The sequence below is a fragment of the Astatotilapia calliptera genome, chromosome 22 (assembly GCF_964374335.1).
Source record: "Astatotilapia calliptera chromosome 22, fAstCal68.1, whole genome shotgun sequence".
Classification (NCBI taxonomy): Eukaryota; Metazoa; Chordata; class Actinopteri; order Cichliformes; family Cichlidae; genus Astatotilapia; species Astatotilapia calliptera.
The window spans coordinates 25751059-25767840 of record NC_137442.1 but is presented as its reverse complement, the minus strand read 5'-3'; the positions used below and the strand labels follow the sequence as shown (position 1 = coordinate 25767840).

Below are 16782 nucleotides of genomic sequence, written 5' to 3'. Positions count from 1 at the left end.
CCAAACACTGGACTCACAGGCAGGTAGGTGAAGGTGGATGTTTATTGCCGATGGAGTGAACAAACAGTACAGAGGTAGGAAATGGCTGGCTGGCTGACTGACTGACTGACTGACTGACCGAACGAACGAACGAACGAACGAACGAACGAACGACCGGTTGACGAACTGAACATACAGACGACATTAACATCAATGACACGACAGTGAACGAGTAGAAACAGAGGGCTTAAATACACAGACTGATGAGGATGATAATGAGAGACTGGTGAGTACACAGCTGAACATAATCTGGCTAATGACACAAGACGAGCAACACAGGAAAAGCAGGAAGTGAGCACATGGAAGTGGCAAAATAAACTGAACATGAACAAAACCGAAAACACTGGATCACCGACCCAGGAACCCTGACAGTACCCCCCCCCCTCCCCCCTCCACAGGCTGGCACCCGACGGCTAAAAGAGAAAAAAAAACAACCCCAGAACAAAGTGGACTTGAACGGCCTCTAACAGCATTCAAGGTTCAAAAGAGGATAAAAGGGAATAACACTGGAAAATAATTTTAAAGTTACTATGAGCTCAAGAAATCACAGCAAGCACACAAGCTGTTTATTGTGAACTGTGTCTGTGAAGTTAGGATTTTTTTTAATATTGTGAAACATCATCATAATAATGGATTGCATTTATATAGCGCTTTTCAAGACCCTCAAAGCGCTTTACAGTTCCACTATTCATTCACTCTCACATTCACACACTGGTGGAGGTAAGCTACAGTTGTAGCCACAGCTTTCAAACTTTTTGATTAAACTGTATTCTGCACACCTGGTAGCCACCTGGAAGCCACCTAAAGCTGGATTGTTAGACCATGTGGCACTAACAAGAATAAAGTACAGAGCCATGAAAGAGGCAGAAATGTTGTTACTGCACGGCGTCAACGCGTTAGCGTCGTCCAGTCCCGAGCCTTATCTCCTACAGTCTTAGAAACACAAAACTCAGCTTGTTATTTGGTGGTTTTGAAACTAAACTTAAACAGTCCTTTTTAGCTGGTACTGAAACTCAGCTCTCACAAAAAGAAATGGCAGTATGGTGTACATTTTAGGACATCCGTCAGGTCTCAGACAAAAAGCTGTCAAGTGTCAGGTCTCAGACAAAAACTCGTCAGGTGTCAGATGTCAGGGCCTCAATTGTCAGGACTCAGGTGTCAGGTCCCAAAAGTCAGGTCTCAGGTGTCAGCTCTCAGTTGTCAGTTCTCAGGTCTCAGGTGTCAGAACACAAGCTATCAGACAGAGAGAAGCCTCCTTCAGGTGGCGCTGTTGTCAGGTCCCAGCCAATGACTGTAACAAACATGGACGACGTGACAGCGTCAGTAGTTCATACGATGCTGTTTTATGTTCAAGGGGTCTCCTTTCTCATACGTTTGATTCTAATTACATTACATAATGCTGTGAAATGGGGTGTGATGTAATTGTAACAGCTTTGACTGGAAGCTGCAGTCACGCACAAACTTACGTATCTCTGTTCGGGAATGGGAGATAGAGCGGGGGTGCAGACAGGAGCTCCAGCGTTTACGTTACAAAACCATGACGACTGTTTTAATCTGACAGCCTGAGGTGTTCTTCAGTATACTGGACTACCCGACAGAAGGACCCGGCACCCCGCTGCACTTTTTCGGTAAGTTAAACGTGTTTGTAAGCTTATCCGTAACCACCGTTCTTAGCTAGGTCCTGAGACCTAGCTATAGTGATGTTCGATTCGTGAACGAATCATTCAATACTCGATAATTACTTTACTGACTCGTGAATCATGATTCACAAGCGCAACTGACTCAATGACTCATCTCTGTTGCTGTTAGCAAACTAATTCCATTAGTAGAAATATATCTAGCTTATAATTAAAATTGTGGGGAGAAAAAACAACAGCCAGTTTCTTAACAAAAACATCTCTGCTCTGAACTGGAAGAAAAAACCCTGAGTAGAAGCTCACATCAAGACAATAGCTCCTCGGTTCACAGTAGCATCTCTCAGCAAACATGCTAACAGCACATTTGAGTTACCCCTCCCTTGCTGTGCTGAATCGTAGCATAAGCGAATCACTCAGGACTCACTCACCCCCTCCCTCCTGGCTCACAGCTCAAACGAGTTGAACGAATCACTGACTCACTCACCCCCTCCCTTCCTGTGCTGAATCGTAGCATAGACGAATCACTCACTCACCCCTCCCTCCTGGCTTACAGATTCTTCTTCTTCTTGGTTGGCAACCAGTGTTGCCAACTTAGCGACTTTGTCGCTATATTTAGCGAGTTTTCAGAGTGAAAGCGCGCATTGCTTTTACTCTCAACAAGCAGCAGGTGCTGTAACGCAGTCAGTTCTTCTTTTACTCTTTTACTCTGTGATGGCCAAACCTGTGGCCACACTCTAAAGTCGGTAACTTTTGTATTTTCATTCTTCATTTGAACATAGTAATATATTTTAGTTGCCAATAACTTTATTGATTGGTTTGGATACATTTGTTCTATTTGTAAGCGCGCACATTTAGTTTACTTATGTATTCATACTACTTCATTTCTTTGCTTTCTGACTAACTTTTGTCTTTTTATTTCTTACCTGCCATCATCCCTGGGAGTTGCTGGACAAAAGCTGGTAGCCAGGGTTTGAAACCATTAAATATGAAGGAAGATAATTGGACCACACCACCACTTCCTGCTGAAGGGGGTAATGTGTGTTTTGTTTACTTTAAAAACAAAGTATTTGTATTTAATTAAATATTTGAGTTTAGGGTTTAATGGGGTTTTTGATTTTCTTCTTTGGTGTTTAGTTTATTAATACTGCATCGTTTGTGATTTATGATTGTGTTTGTTTGCTACCCCTCATGTGTCACAATGGTCTGATCAGCCATTATATATACCCTTGTATGTCATTTCATGTTAGGTCAATTATGTATGTTTGTAGCAGTCATTTGGTTTGTTAAGTTTGCAGTCGTTGCCTGAGTTCAGTTCAGTTTTGTTTCTTTGACCTCTTTTATGAGCTCAACATTTATTACTCTTGTGAATATAATTTTTGGGGGTTAAATAAATGGAAACTATATTTTTCTAATAATTCCTGGGACGACTCCTGTTTTTCAACTCGGTCCATCACATACTCTTATGCTGTTTTGTGGATCACAAGGTTTAAAACTACTTATAAACACACACACACAAAGTAACTCCACCAGAGTGCCTATTTCGGGTCACTTTTGCCGGTCCAAGCCCAGGTAAAGGAGCAGGGTTGGAATTGTGACATTAAAAAAAAACAATAATTGCTAAAAGAAATTTAATTTGTAGTTCTAAATAAACTCTAAATGCATTTAGGACATTTTTTACTCACTTTATGTCTCTTCCACGATGTTATTTCTCTCTCCAACAACATAGGTTACAATTAGATTAGCATGACCAATTATGCAAATTAGGCGATGACGTCATTTAGCAACTTTTAGCGACTTTTAGGACAACCAATAGCGATTTTCCTTACTGAGGAGTTGGCAACACTGTTGGCAACCAATGTTAAGGCACATTACCGCCCCCTGGCTCACAGCTCAGTGCACATTTAGATGAGAAAATATATATTTGACACATTTAAGGAAAATATTAATAAAATAAAATAAAAAATAAATAAATGTTCCCTTTAGAATTTTTTTTGCTCTATAAAATAGTTGTTTTCTTTTACAATCATTCATCTTAGCAGTAGGATTTACATTAAAAGAGAAACAAACAAGTTTGAGTGAAAATATACATTTTTGCACTCTCTGGTTAACTGACTCAGTGACTCAAATGACTCAAGAAATCTGATTCACTTTGGTGAGTGACTCATTAAAACTCGATTCAGTAAAAAGAATCGAATTTACCATCACTACCTAGCTAAGATGAGCACTCTGCTGTCAGGGAAACTTGTTTTGTAAAGTCCGTTTAGCTCTTTTAGACTCAGGGAGTGAACAGAATTTGATTGACAGCGGTCTGGTACGTCTTCTCGGTATTAAAATGCGACTTCTAGAGGTCCCTGTTTCGGTTTTTGCCCTCAATGGTCAGGCTTTGCCCTCAGTCACCCATGAAACGGAACCTGTCTCATCACTTCTCTCGGGCAATCATCGCAAATTTCTCAGTTTTTTTGTTTTCGCGTCCCCTGATTCCCCTGTAGTCTTGGGCTATCCTTGGTTCGAGCGCCACAATCCCCATATCAACTGGGCCACCCGTCGTATAGAGAGTTGGAGTAGCCACTGTTTGTCACACTGTCTGCGGTCTGCTTTACCTCCCTCTGCGGCCGGTGCTCCCGAATCGACACAAAAAGATTTGGACCTGTCGTCTGTGCTGGAGGTCTATCATGATCTGAGGTCAGTTTTCAAACGTCGCGCTCTGTCTCTGCCTCCCCACCGGCCATATGACTGTTCTATTGAATTGTTGCCTGGAGCTTTGCTGCCTACTAATCGGCTGTACAACCTCTTCAGGCCGGAGAGGGCTGCCATGGAAGCCTATATTACGGAGTCTCTGGAGGCAGGCTTGATTCGGCCGTTCTCTTCACCCGTGGCTGCAGGGTTCTTTTTTGTAGGGAAAAAGGATGGATCTCTCAGACCTTATGTTGACTATTGTGGACTTATTTCCATCACTGTGAGGAATAAATATCCCCTTCCACTGCTTTCTTCCACCTTTGTTCCGTTACAGGAAGCGGTTGTCTTCACTAATTTGGACCTACGTAATGCGTATCACTTGGTATGCATACGTCAGTGGGATGAGTGGAAGACGTTCAACACTCCGCTGGGACATTATGAGTATATGGTAATGCCATTTGGACTGACTCTGATCAATGATGTGTTGCGGGACTTTTTGAACCATTTTGTCTTTGTCTATCTGGATGACATTCTCATTTTTTCCCGATCACTGGATGACCACGTACAGCAGGTGCGCTGTGTATTACAGTGGCTTCTGGAAAATAAACTGTTAGTGAAAGCTGAGAAATGTGTCTTCAAATGCGGGGTCAGTGTCCTTTTTGGGTTACGTACTGGAAAAGGGACAGCTCAGAGCCGACCCCTGTAAGCTTGAAGCCATTGTGAGTTGGCCGACCCCTTCCACACAATAGCAATTGCAGAGGTTTCTGGGATTCGCTAATTTTTATCGGCGGTTCATTAAGAATTTCAGTCGAGTTGTGCTTCCGCTTACTAGTTTGACATCTCCTGCTCGTGTTTTTCAGTGGACGGCGGAAGCCGAACGGGCTTTTTCACGGCTTAAGGAGCTGTTTTGCTCCGCTCCCGTCCTCGCCCACCCCGACGTGTTCAGACAGTTTGATGTTAAGGTTGATGCTTCCGATACCGGCGTGGGAGCCGTGCTGTCTCAGATTTCGCCGGACGATGGGCATCTCCACCTGGGCGCTTTTTTTTTGTTTTTTGTTTTTTTGCCTGTTCCGCTTGGATCTTTAGCCATCAGAATTGTTGTCTGAAGGCCAAGAAAGATGCCAATCGGCTTTACTTTACCAATTGGATCATCATGGCCTTGCCATATTGGTCCATTTGATTGACCTCATAATTATGTATGTCCGCCATGTCCGCGCGCATCCTGCATTGGCTGCACACTGTGCGCTTTGCCTGTCATCCCGGCATTTATCGTATGGTGTCTTTGTCGAAACGGTCCTTTTCGTGGCCTTCGTTGGAGAGGGATGCGCGCGAGTATGTTGTGGCTTGCGAAGTTTGTGCGCGTTCTAAAAGCCGTCACCAGGCGCCTTCTGGGCTTTTGCATCCCCTGCCCGTCCCCAGTCACCCGTGGTCGCACATCGCTGTGGACTTCGTCACAGGGCTGCCGCGTTCCTCTGGTCACTCGGTCGTCCTTACCATCGTGGATAGATTCTCCAAGGCTGCCCATTTTGTTCCCTTGCCTAAACTCCCTTCCGCCCTTGAGACTGCTCGCTTACTCGGTGTTCATGTTTTTCGGTTGCATGGGATTCCCCAGGACATTGTGTCTGACAGGGGACCTCAGTTTGTGTCACGTGTGTGGAAGGGGTTTTGTGCTGCCTTGGGGGTGGGGGCGAGCCTCTCCTCGGGCTATCACCCACAGTCTAATCGACAAACTTAAAGGACGAACCAACAACTGGAATCCGCGCTCCGTTGTGTGGTTTTGGCTAATCCTGCTTCCTGGAGCTCTCATCTCTCCTGGATAGAATATGCGCATAACTCTCTCACCTGTTCTGTCCCCAGTTTCTCTCCGTTTGAGGTTTGTTTGGGTTATCAGCACCCACTGTTTCCTTCTAAGGAGGCGGAGGTTGTGGTCCCAGTGGTGCAGGACCACCTGCGCCGCAGCAGGAGGATTTGGCGTCAGACCAAGGCGGTGTTGCTTTAGACTGTGACACGAGCTCACTGTACGGTGGATCGGAGGAGATCCCCTGCTCCTCTATAATCCATGGGACAGAAGGTGTGGCTGTCGTCTGCAACTGTTCCTTTGAAATGTATGTCTAGAAAGCTGGTGCCCCGTTTTCTGGGTCCTTTCACTATTCAATGCTTCATTAATCCTGTATGTGTCAGACTGCAACTGCCCGCTTCCATGAGGATTCATCCTACTTTCCATGTTTCCCAGCTCAAACCTGTTTCTCGCAGCCCGTTGTGCCCCCCGTCCGATCCCCCCCCCCCTCCCCCGCCCGCCGGAGTAGTGGATGGCATTTCTATCTATTCAGTCCGGCAGCTACTGGACATGCGCCGCTGGGGCCAGGGCTTTCAGTTTTTGGTGGACTGGGAGGGGTACGGGCCTGAGGATCAGTACTAGATTCCGAGTTCGTTTATTGAGGACCCTGATCTCATTGCTGACTTTTACAAGAGACATCCTGGTAAGCCCTTCCGGGGGCCGCCCGTTGAGGGGGGGGGGACTATTAGGAGTTGGTAGGGTTTCTCTGGTGTGGTGTCATGGGTTTGCTTCCTTTTTCAGCACAGGTAGGTGGGACGGTGTCTCACAGGATGCTGTCACACCGGTGGTACATCAGACGTCATTTGATGGAGCGTTATTTAGGAGCAGCGCGACAGACATCTGGTGTCGGAGTATTGTTTCCTCCCTGAGTGGTAACGTGTTTGTTAATCTCTGCGGTGTGCACTACAGCCAACCCATGTTTTGGATTTTGTCTGCTTACCTGTTGTCCTGTATCCTTAGCCGGATCCATCACCCGCTTGCCTGTCAGCTGCTGGTAAAGCCGTATTTCCGGGATCACTTCAAACATCAATCGCATCTTTACCTTCGCATCCTGGAGATTCTCGCCCAAACCTGTACTGCCAGTGTGAGAAGTGAGCTCTCCAACTCTCCCCATGTTTATTGCCGCTTTTTACTGATTGTTTGGTATCTCCAAACCGTCCAAAGACATGCAGCTTGTGGGGATAGGTTAATTGGACAATCCAAATTGCCACTAGGTGTGAATGTGCGAGTGAATGTGAGTGTGAATGGTTGTCTGTCCCTATGTGTTAGCCCTGCGACAGACTGGCGACCTGTCCAGGGTGTACCCCGCCTTTCGCCCTATGACAGCTGGGATAGGCTCCAGCGCCCCCCGCGACCCTGAAAAGGATAAGCGGAAGTGAATGGATGGATGGATGGATGTTTGGTATCTTCCCCTAAAATTTCGTTTTCCTTTTTCTCGTAGATCAACCCTGTGTGTGCCGATTATACCTTTCCCTCCGAGTGCGTGTCAGCCCCCTTTCCTGGTTTCCCTCCGTTTATTTATCACTGTACATAATCTCCCACCCTGTGTAAATAATCCAGACACTGTAAATAAAGAGCACTTTCTGCATTCCCTGCGTTTGTTCTGCCATAGAGTCCATTCGTTCAGCCTAACAGACAAGCCCTGGGAATCTTTAAGAGAGAATGTGCAACTAACTTTCTTATGTATGTCTAATTGTGTGAAGTTGACACATGGCAAGGGCCATGTGGCAAACGAGGATTTTCTGGGGAGGCTTAAATTACAGGTGGAAAAAGGTAAAGTGATGGAAGAAGAAAATGAGATGCAGATGCAGACTGAGGCTATGAGAGAGGCGACAAGAGGATCAGTGAGGGGTGGAGACCACCTCCAGCTGACGACCCGCAGAGAGCTGTACCACTGGGCTTCCTAGAGAGCATCAACAGGAGATGGTGGACAACAGAATGGTTATCTGAAGGATAAGGGGAGCATGCCAAGCTCCAACCGAAAGCACAGAGGAAGTTCAGGGATGGCATCATGATTCTGTAAACAACACAGAAAACAGATGCTATGGCGGTGACAGGAACTGACTGACGGCAATTTCTCAAAGATTATCACCTAATGTTTTTTCGCTGTGCCATACAGAGGTTGACACTCTACAGAGGGTCTTCCTTTGTGTCATTGTTGTTGTCATTTGCATTATGAACACTTCTACAAGACTGCTGCTGAAATTTTGAGCCATGGACGTGGTCATGACTCAACAGGAGGGAGCAGCATAACAGCAGTAAAACAACTGGATCCAATTTCCTTTTAAAAATAACATTGCTGAAAGATCAACATGGATTCACCAGAGTCACTGCAAGAAGATCACGCACCTTGACGCTGAGCCCGAGTCCAACTACAAAGGGGGAAGAAAGCCTCTAGGACCTTCCATCTCAAACCCGGTGAAGAAACCAATGACTCCCTTACCTTTAGTCAGCAACAAGGATGACAGCGTGGCTGAAAGTATTCCTGTTCGTGACGACAGCTGAAGCACTATGGGACCGAGGAAGCCACACTCAATAACCTCATGGCTATTCTACGAACTTTTGGTGGCAGATGATGAACACCACGGCGCACCTTAACAACAAGATGGACTGCTACGTATGAGCCCACATGCCACTATCCACTCACAGCTCTGGATTATGGCCGTATAACATTCTTGCTAACCGCATCCCAAGGTGGGGTGTGTAAGCTAATTGGTGAGACATGTTGCACATTCATTCCAGACGAATACTCCACTGGCAGCGACATCTATGAGGACCTACAGAACTTAACCGTGCTGCAAAGGCATGTGGCAGACCACACACCATGAGCCTCAACACAGGATTGGCTCGCATGGCTGACTTCTGGACCTTGGTAGCACATGCTACTGTAGATTGTGACCCCAGTATTTGTTGTTTTAGTTCTTATGTTTATTGCTGTGACCTGTATTCTCCCCTGCATAAAAAGCATGATACAAAGGATGGTGACTAATACCTTTATTTACTACACATTTGCCCAGGAGGACCCAAAGAAGGACATGGAAGATTGCATTTAAATGAAGTAAGCATTGAAAATGCACCTGAAAGTGATGCTGTACTGATAATTGAAAACACAAGCTTTTAAAATGTCAAACAGGAGGGAATAATGTTAGCAACCTACAACACATACATTAAACCTATTTAAAAAGCTACACATTGCCATTTAAAAAGCTAGAATGCTTTTGTTTGCTCCCGAACCCAACAACAAGATCATGTTGATCCAACACATCTCTTCCTTAGGCTGACTGAACTGTGGGAGCACACTGCCTCCGATCCAGAGCTACAGAAACTGAGCACTGTCACAATGAAGGCCTGGCCTTGCAGACAAACTCAGCTGCTCACAGAAATTCGTGAATACTACCCATATCAAATAAACTCCCCCTTGAAGATGACATTGTCAAGAAAGGCCTGAAGACAGTGATCCCAAAGTCTTTACAAAAGGATTAAATCACTGTCCTCCACAGAGGGCACCCAGACACAGAAGCTACTAAACGCAGGGCCCATGCTATCATGTTTTGGCCCACAATAACTGAAGATATAGGGCAAGAAACAATTGCGTGTCCGGTGTGCAACAGTACCAGGCCACATAAACAAAAAGAGCCACTCAAGCTCACACACTAGGTTCTCCAGCTGAAAGGCTCATGTCAAGGCAAACATGCACTATCATGCAACATCTGCTGGTTCCCAGGCCCAAAAGCAACACAGCTGTTAAGACAAGCCTAGTTCATAAGCGCCATGCACAAAAGAAATGCTATGACAACTCCAGCAGACCACTCCGTCCCCTCGTGCTAAGTGAGGTTGTGAGGATGCAAACGCATCATGGACATGACTCCTTAGGGACTAATAAGAAATCCAGATCATACATTGTCCAGTCAGGAGGCGGAGAGTATAGGCGGAACCGCAGGCATGTCCTCCCAGTCCCTGAAGCACCACCACAACACAGAGATTCCCACGATGACTCTACCGTGGTCCAACCATCAACCGCCTGTTCCCCAGAGCACAAAGAAAACGAAATCCATGGAAACTACATGTAACGTGATGTTGACAAGGTCAAATGTTAAATGTTTACTATATTCTTACCAATGACAGTTCCAGGTTTGAAGTGAATGGTTAATGTCCAGGCTATAATGTTGTGGATTAGAATCTGTTGTTTATACAGTCTTAACCTAAAGAAAGGGGACATAGAACATCTGACTGGTATTGTTTAATAATGGGGGTTGAATAGGGTCCCGAAAAGCGCTATATAAATGCAATCCATTATTATTATTATTATTACCTGTTCAGAATAGTGCACTGCGCATGCATGCAGTAAGAAGACGCTGGAGTCAAGCTGCTTGCATGTAATGCCTGCTCAGTTACCCATTAAACAAAGCTTGCAAGGAATCACAAATCCAGCGTCTTTACTAAACATCAAACATTGTCCTTTGAGATTTTAACATAAGACTGAGGATGATATAAGACTAAAGATTTAAACAGTTTTAGATCCATTACACTCACTGAGCACTCTACAGCCTGGTAACACATAAACTTTAAATAAAAACTAGTGTAATTTGTTCTTTTCATGTAATAACATCGTTCACATTATGATCAACAGCTAGATTCACAGTTAAGTAAACCTAATGAGGGAGACCATCAGGACCAAGCTGGGTTTCCTGGGTCCAGAGGTTTGGAGAAACGTCCTCCCTTTCTTTTATCACAGCTGTCCTGTGCCAGATGTTCTGTTGACCCACTGAGAGAGGCATAATTTCAGAAACATCAGAAAGACTAAAGCTCATTGCATAGATCAATGATCTTCACCATTGATCTCTACAGCTGCCTCAGAGGGAAATCTTCAGAGCTTCACTGTTGGCTCGCTCCAGAAAATGGATAAACCAAGTTTCATGAACAAGCGTGATGGACACCTTTGCTTTGTGTAATGTTAGAAGTACTCAGATAATCTTCAGAGGCTCTGGACTTTTACATAAAAATATTATATTCAGTCCTGTAGAAAGTTATATATTTAAATATACATTATCCTGTCTGGTTACTCTGGAGCTGTACTTTTTCAGTTTTATGTCAGTAAAGAAGTTCAATCCGTACTTCAACTTTTACTGAAGCTTTATTTTAACACAAGTATCTGTACTTCTACTGAAGTAAATATTGCCTGTAAATTTGCCACCTGTGGTATTAATCTGAATAATACACTTCTGATTTAAGTCAAAATCAGAGCTGACTTTGGTTGCAGCTGATTAGCTCAGTGTCAGGGTTACTGGTTTTCTTCCCAGCTTGCATTTGTCCTACCTGCAGAGGGGGAGTTCCAGGACTGAAGTTAGGTAAATGGCTGTCAGCTCTCTGCAGAGAGATGCAGACCAGCAGCAGAAACACAGAGAATTCATTAAGCTTCATCTACAATTTCATCAGGTGATTAATAAATCTTGACAACCCACAAATGCCTTGTCTTCTTCTGTGAAAACAAAAGACTGAAGCAGACAATAACTGAAGAGAGATTCAGTAATCCTCTTAGCCTGCTTTAAGAGTCACATGACTAGAGGATGACATCACACTGACGCGCCAATCACTGATGGACATTTCACTGTTACTGCATCACAGTCACTGATGGACCTCTGACCCCCTTATTAATCAGTTGCCTACAGAACATCTGTTTAAATAAAGCTTTATTTTAGAAAGAGGCTTTATATGAGGCTCCTTTTTTCCAAGAAAGATGTACAGGTCTTTTTCTACACAGAACCATACACCTGTGTGTACCTAGGTGTATGTTTTCTTTCTTATTGGTGTTTATCTTTATTTGCTCTTTGCTTCACTGCATAATGAAAAGCAGTTTAATTAACTGCATTTTCATTACTTGCTGCAGCCCACTTCTGTTGCTGAAAAAAAGTGTGTAAACTTATTTTAAACTAAAACATTTTTAGTCTTACTTAGACCTTTTCAAGAATCCAGGGTTGTAGTTTTTGTGTTGAGCAGGAGTTCCTATCGGCTGTAACAGTGAACTCGTTGTATCAGCCCCTGAAGGAGTTTCAAATTATCTGACATAATAGATTTGGCCCACTGCTGTCTCAGGGAGTGAATGGTGAATGGTCACTGAAGGCAGCAGTGACTCTGCACACTTAGATCTATTTTGGACTCGGACCACTCCTACCGTCTGCTATGAAATTTATCTCAATGACTGGACTTCACTTCAGTTCTGCTCTTAAACCAAGAATGTTACAGGACTCAGAGCAGCTTTGAAGTTAATCTCCAAGAATGAAGGGACTAACTGTCCCACAAACTCAGAATACACCTAACATTTAGAAATTTCATGTACCATAATAATAATGTTGCAGTGTTCACACCTATTTACACACAAGGCAAAGTGTCATCAAGTATTTAAAACTATGATTTATTGGTGACACAGAGCAGACTGATCAGCTGAACACATACAGTCTTACAGATTTACACTGAATTATGTATTACATAGTATCAGTCAGAATGTTTTTATCATTGCACTCTGGCTTGTTCACTAATATATTTCTTATCAGGTTTATTGATTCCTCCTTAACTAAAACTTACTCTCTGCAGTAGGGGGTGGGGTCTTAAATAACTTTCAGCATTAGAGACAGGGGCGATTTTAGCCCATTTTTAGGGGTGCTTAAGCACCCCCAAAAGGAATCAAAGCACCCCCAAAGATTTCTTACTTTTTTTGACAATATTTGCTCTTTGTGTGACACATTACTAAAAATATAAAAAGCATACAGTACTGTACTTGTTTGAGACGTAACATTTTAACAACAAAAGTATAGATAACCCCCCCCTCCCAAAATGGTTTGTTCCAGCTCTCCCCTACTCTGGCTCTAGCGCCGTTGCTGCCAGAGATGGTGGCTGAGACGCAGCGGAGTGGAAGTTTAAGTGCCTGGCTTAAAACAGGACATATTAGCTGCATTTAACCTTCAGTTACTCTTTATATAGTTAGGTAGGAGTCAGACCATGTTTCTTTTTAGCTGAAAAGCATTACACCAGGTAACCTGCAGTGTTGAAAACGTGTTTTCCGACAATGTTAGCTACCCTACAATCCGTCCTGCTCTGTAGTAAAATCAGCGACATTTGACCGTCCTGTTGCTCCCATTGAAATGTATACAGCCTATTTAAAATCTAAAACTTAAAATTGTCCGCAGCCTACTTTTGGTTACCACTGTCCTGTTTGAAATGGATACTAACTAGCTAACTGACTGAATGCCCATTAACCTTATAAACTCCTGGTGTGTGTGTGTGTGTGTGTACAGAGAGACAGCCAGGTTCATAATGGATATAAGGAAGTTTTTCCAAAAAAAGGAGCCACATTCAGGTAAAAGTGTAAAATCAAATGATCCGTCATTCAAGAATAATGTTGGATCAGTGTTTCAATGTTTATATCTTTTATTAGATGTTCATGTGGTTATTTGCCTTTTTGTTGAAAGTAGACTGAGAGAAGACTTTTTGTTAGTGATCTTATTAGAATTTTTTTCATATTAATGTAATTTTTCATCTAATTGAATACAATCTGTGTATGATTGTCAGTCCAAAGAGGGAGAGAGGAAAGAGGGAACATGAGGAGAAAGTACAAGGTCAGGAAGAACCAGGTAAGAAAACAGACAGGGAACAGTGACAGGCACAACAGAAACTGTTAAACTGACAAAGAGAAAAAACCTGATTTTACTCACACAATCTGGAAGTTGTGTCCTCCCTATATTAAAGCTGCTATACAGAATCTGCAAAACAAACTGGGTTGAAACATTTTTGACCCTCTTTAACAACATTCCAACATAACATTATCATTGATTGGGGAGATTAAAATTAATGATATATTTTTATGTGGTTCAGCCACAACTCTACTAAAACCTCAGCCGCAGTACATACATTACATTTGCACTCTATCAGAAAGTGCCAAACAGCCCTGGTGGAGTGAGGAGCTTTAAAGAGAAGCAGATGCTCTGTTTATATTCTAAAAATGTTTTAAGCTTGTTTCAAAGATTCTGTACAGCAGCTTTAAATGTTTTCCAAAAGCACACATACACTTAACTTATCAGTGTTTCTCAAACATTTTACAGTGTGTACCACCTGAGAAAAATGTCAAGCTCTCCTAAGTACTGCTATGAAAGCATGAAAGTCATAAATCTTACAACACAAAATTAGTATTATTAAATTAGTTTCTGCAATAAAGATTTTTTTCATACATTGTATACATTCTACCACAGGCAAAGTTGCCTCCATTTTTATAGTTTTTATTAATATTTTGTAATAATTTATTTGTAATAATTTATTCTGTTTTGGGAGTGTTTTTTATGTATTTGTATTATATTATACATACACATTAAAAGTGAATATCTGTCCAAAAAATGCACTCAGTTTACTTTTTACTCACAATGAGCATCATTCATTATTCTCCCCCAGTAATTAAGGTTAGGATATGTATTTTTTTCTATCCCAATCCATTCTTCTTTTGCAGCATTTAAATAACCCTTATCAGATTTGATGGTTTTGTTACAGACTTTTCAAAAAAGTGTTTTGCTTTTCTTTCACAAATGTGGGGATTAAATTGTGTTAAAATGTACAAAACAGTGATGTCATGTTTTGTGATGAGGACCCAGGGACAGAGAGACTTGATGAATTTAAGAATCTTATGATTTAATAAAGAAATTTGCAGACTTGCACAGAGATGGTAAAATTATGATGACTGATAACGGAGACGAAGATAACAGACGATGAGGACAGGGAGGAACAGGGGTTTAAGTGCACCAAGGAGACAGTCAGAGAGAACTCGGGACAATATTTAAGGATGCAGGGACTGACAGAGACAGGTTTATCTTGCCTGGCTGGGCAGCTCTCTGGGTGCTCAGCACCCCCAAAGTTCTGATCCTAGAACCGCCCCTGATTAGAGATGAAAAAAAAAAAAAAAACACGACAAGAAACCCATTAATTGATCCATTAATTACTTGCACATGGTGTTACTATTGTGCTCTGGATCTTCTGGCTTCACAGAGTAACATGAGAAGAAAAGCAGTTCTCACACTCTGAAGGCCAATTCCATCTTCTCCATCACTTCCTCTTTAAAGCTACTCTACCCACCAAGCACCATCCACCATCAAATCAGGAGACTGGTGATTATTATATGAGGTAGTGAAAGTTTGTTTAATTAATGTTGAGGCTACAGATGAATCTTTTCTATTCTGTGTGGATTCGCATGTTAACCCTCAGGTCAGACTTAGAGCTGAATGTTTTTCCACATTCTGAGCAGCCAAAGGATTTCTACCATGTGTGAATACTCAGGAGTTGTTTCAAATTTCCAAAGAGGCCAAATGTCTTGCCACACAGGGCAACTGAGTGGTTTCTCTCCTGTGTAGCTTTTTTTGTAGTGATGGGTCGGTCGCAAACGAAATGGCTCTTAGAGCTGACTCTTTGAAGTGAACGATGCAAGCCGTGGGTTTTTTTTTTCTTTCTCTTACCCTCTCTCTCACTTTTTTTCGCTTCACGCTGCACGTCACTCTTGTGTTTCTGCTGAGCAGAGACGGGAGGGGCGCAAACATAGCTGGACTGGCCATCGGGCATACCGGGCATTTGCCCGGTGGGCCGATGGTAATTTTTCGTTTTAAATGGGCCGATGTTTTGTTGTTGTTGTCTTTCTTTTCCGTAACCGTGTAAACAGTGAAAGGTGGCAGATTGGACAGATGCTGGCAAACGTGTAAAAATAACTCAATTGTTTGGTAGTGGCTATGGTGGAGCTTTCACAGATTCAGTAAAATTAGCAAGTGGTGGAGGCCAGCAGGTGGATGGGGGAAAGGGGAGGCGGAGGAGGAGGAGGAGAGACCCAAGGCGGCCGCCGGTCCGACTGTCAGGTGAAATGAGCTTCAGGTAAGAAGTTATGACCTGCAGGCTATCTGGGTCAGATATAAACCAAGTTTAGGTGGAGTTTATTTTCGTTGTGCTAACTTTTTACAGTCAGTTACAATAACTCGTACTGCGTACTAGCTAGCATGATGGAGTTTCGATACAGTTGGGCGGGTGCTATGATGTTACTGGTGAACTTTATTTTATTCATAAGGTTAGTTAGTCGAGTTGCCTATACCTCTGGTATTCAGAGTTAATATTACGTGTTTTGTATTGAGCTGAAAATAAACGCGATTTGTTCTGTACTTCAGCTACAATAAAAAAAAAGACAAAAAGCTGGATTTATTCTGTCTTTATGCTGTCAGCTGCCTCTTCTCTCATTCTCCCCCCTCCCTCTCCTGCTGCTACTTCAATCATGAAACTGATCAATGATCAGCGTTTCTGCCGCAAGTCCCGTCTCTCTTGCTTGTTTATCTCCCGCTTTGTGCCAGAAAGAGGAAACTAGCGGAGGTCGCGTTAAACAGCAGAAGCACCTTTAAACTGACAGCTGGTAACTGTGCAATGGCGGGTCTAGCAAAGTTTTGCCAGGGGGGCCAGGTAGGGCATTAACAGGGAGAGGGGGGCACAAAGAAATACTTTTCTTTCTTATTCTCATTTAAAATTTCAAGCTTTTAACAAATAATTATCCGAATCTTACAACCAAAGTTTTCATCTGATGTC

The 16782-nt window shown here is 43.1% G+C and overlaps 1 protein-coding gene across 2 annotated transcripts in view; it reads right to left on the bottom strand.

The window, feature by feature from the left end:
* Window positions 1-11722, bottom strand: part of LOC145423758 (uncharacterized) — a 29079-nt gene extending 17357 nt beyond the window's left edge. Inside the window, exons 1-3 of one of the 2 annotated variants that reach the window (XR_013904799.1) lie at window positions 11506-11722; window positions 10306-10391; window positions 10089-10210 (exon numbers count right to left, since the gene is read on the bottom strand). The gene's annotated coding sequence lies outside the window, so the exon portion shown is untranslated. The remainder of the gene's footprint in view (window positions 1-10088; window positions 10211-10305; window positions 10392-11505) is intronic. The other variant, XM_080296506.1, reaches the window with a different exon arrangement.
* Between the last annotated feature and the right edge of the window lie 5060 nt (window positions 11723-16782).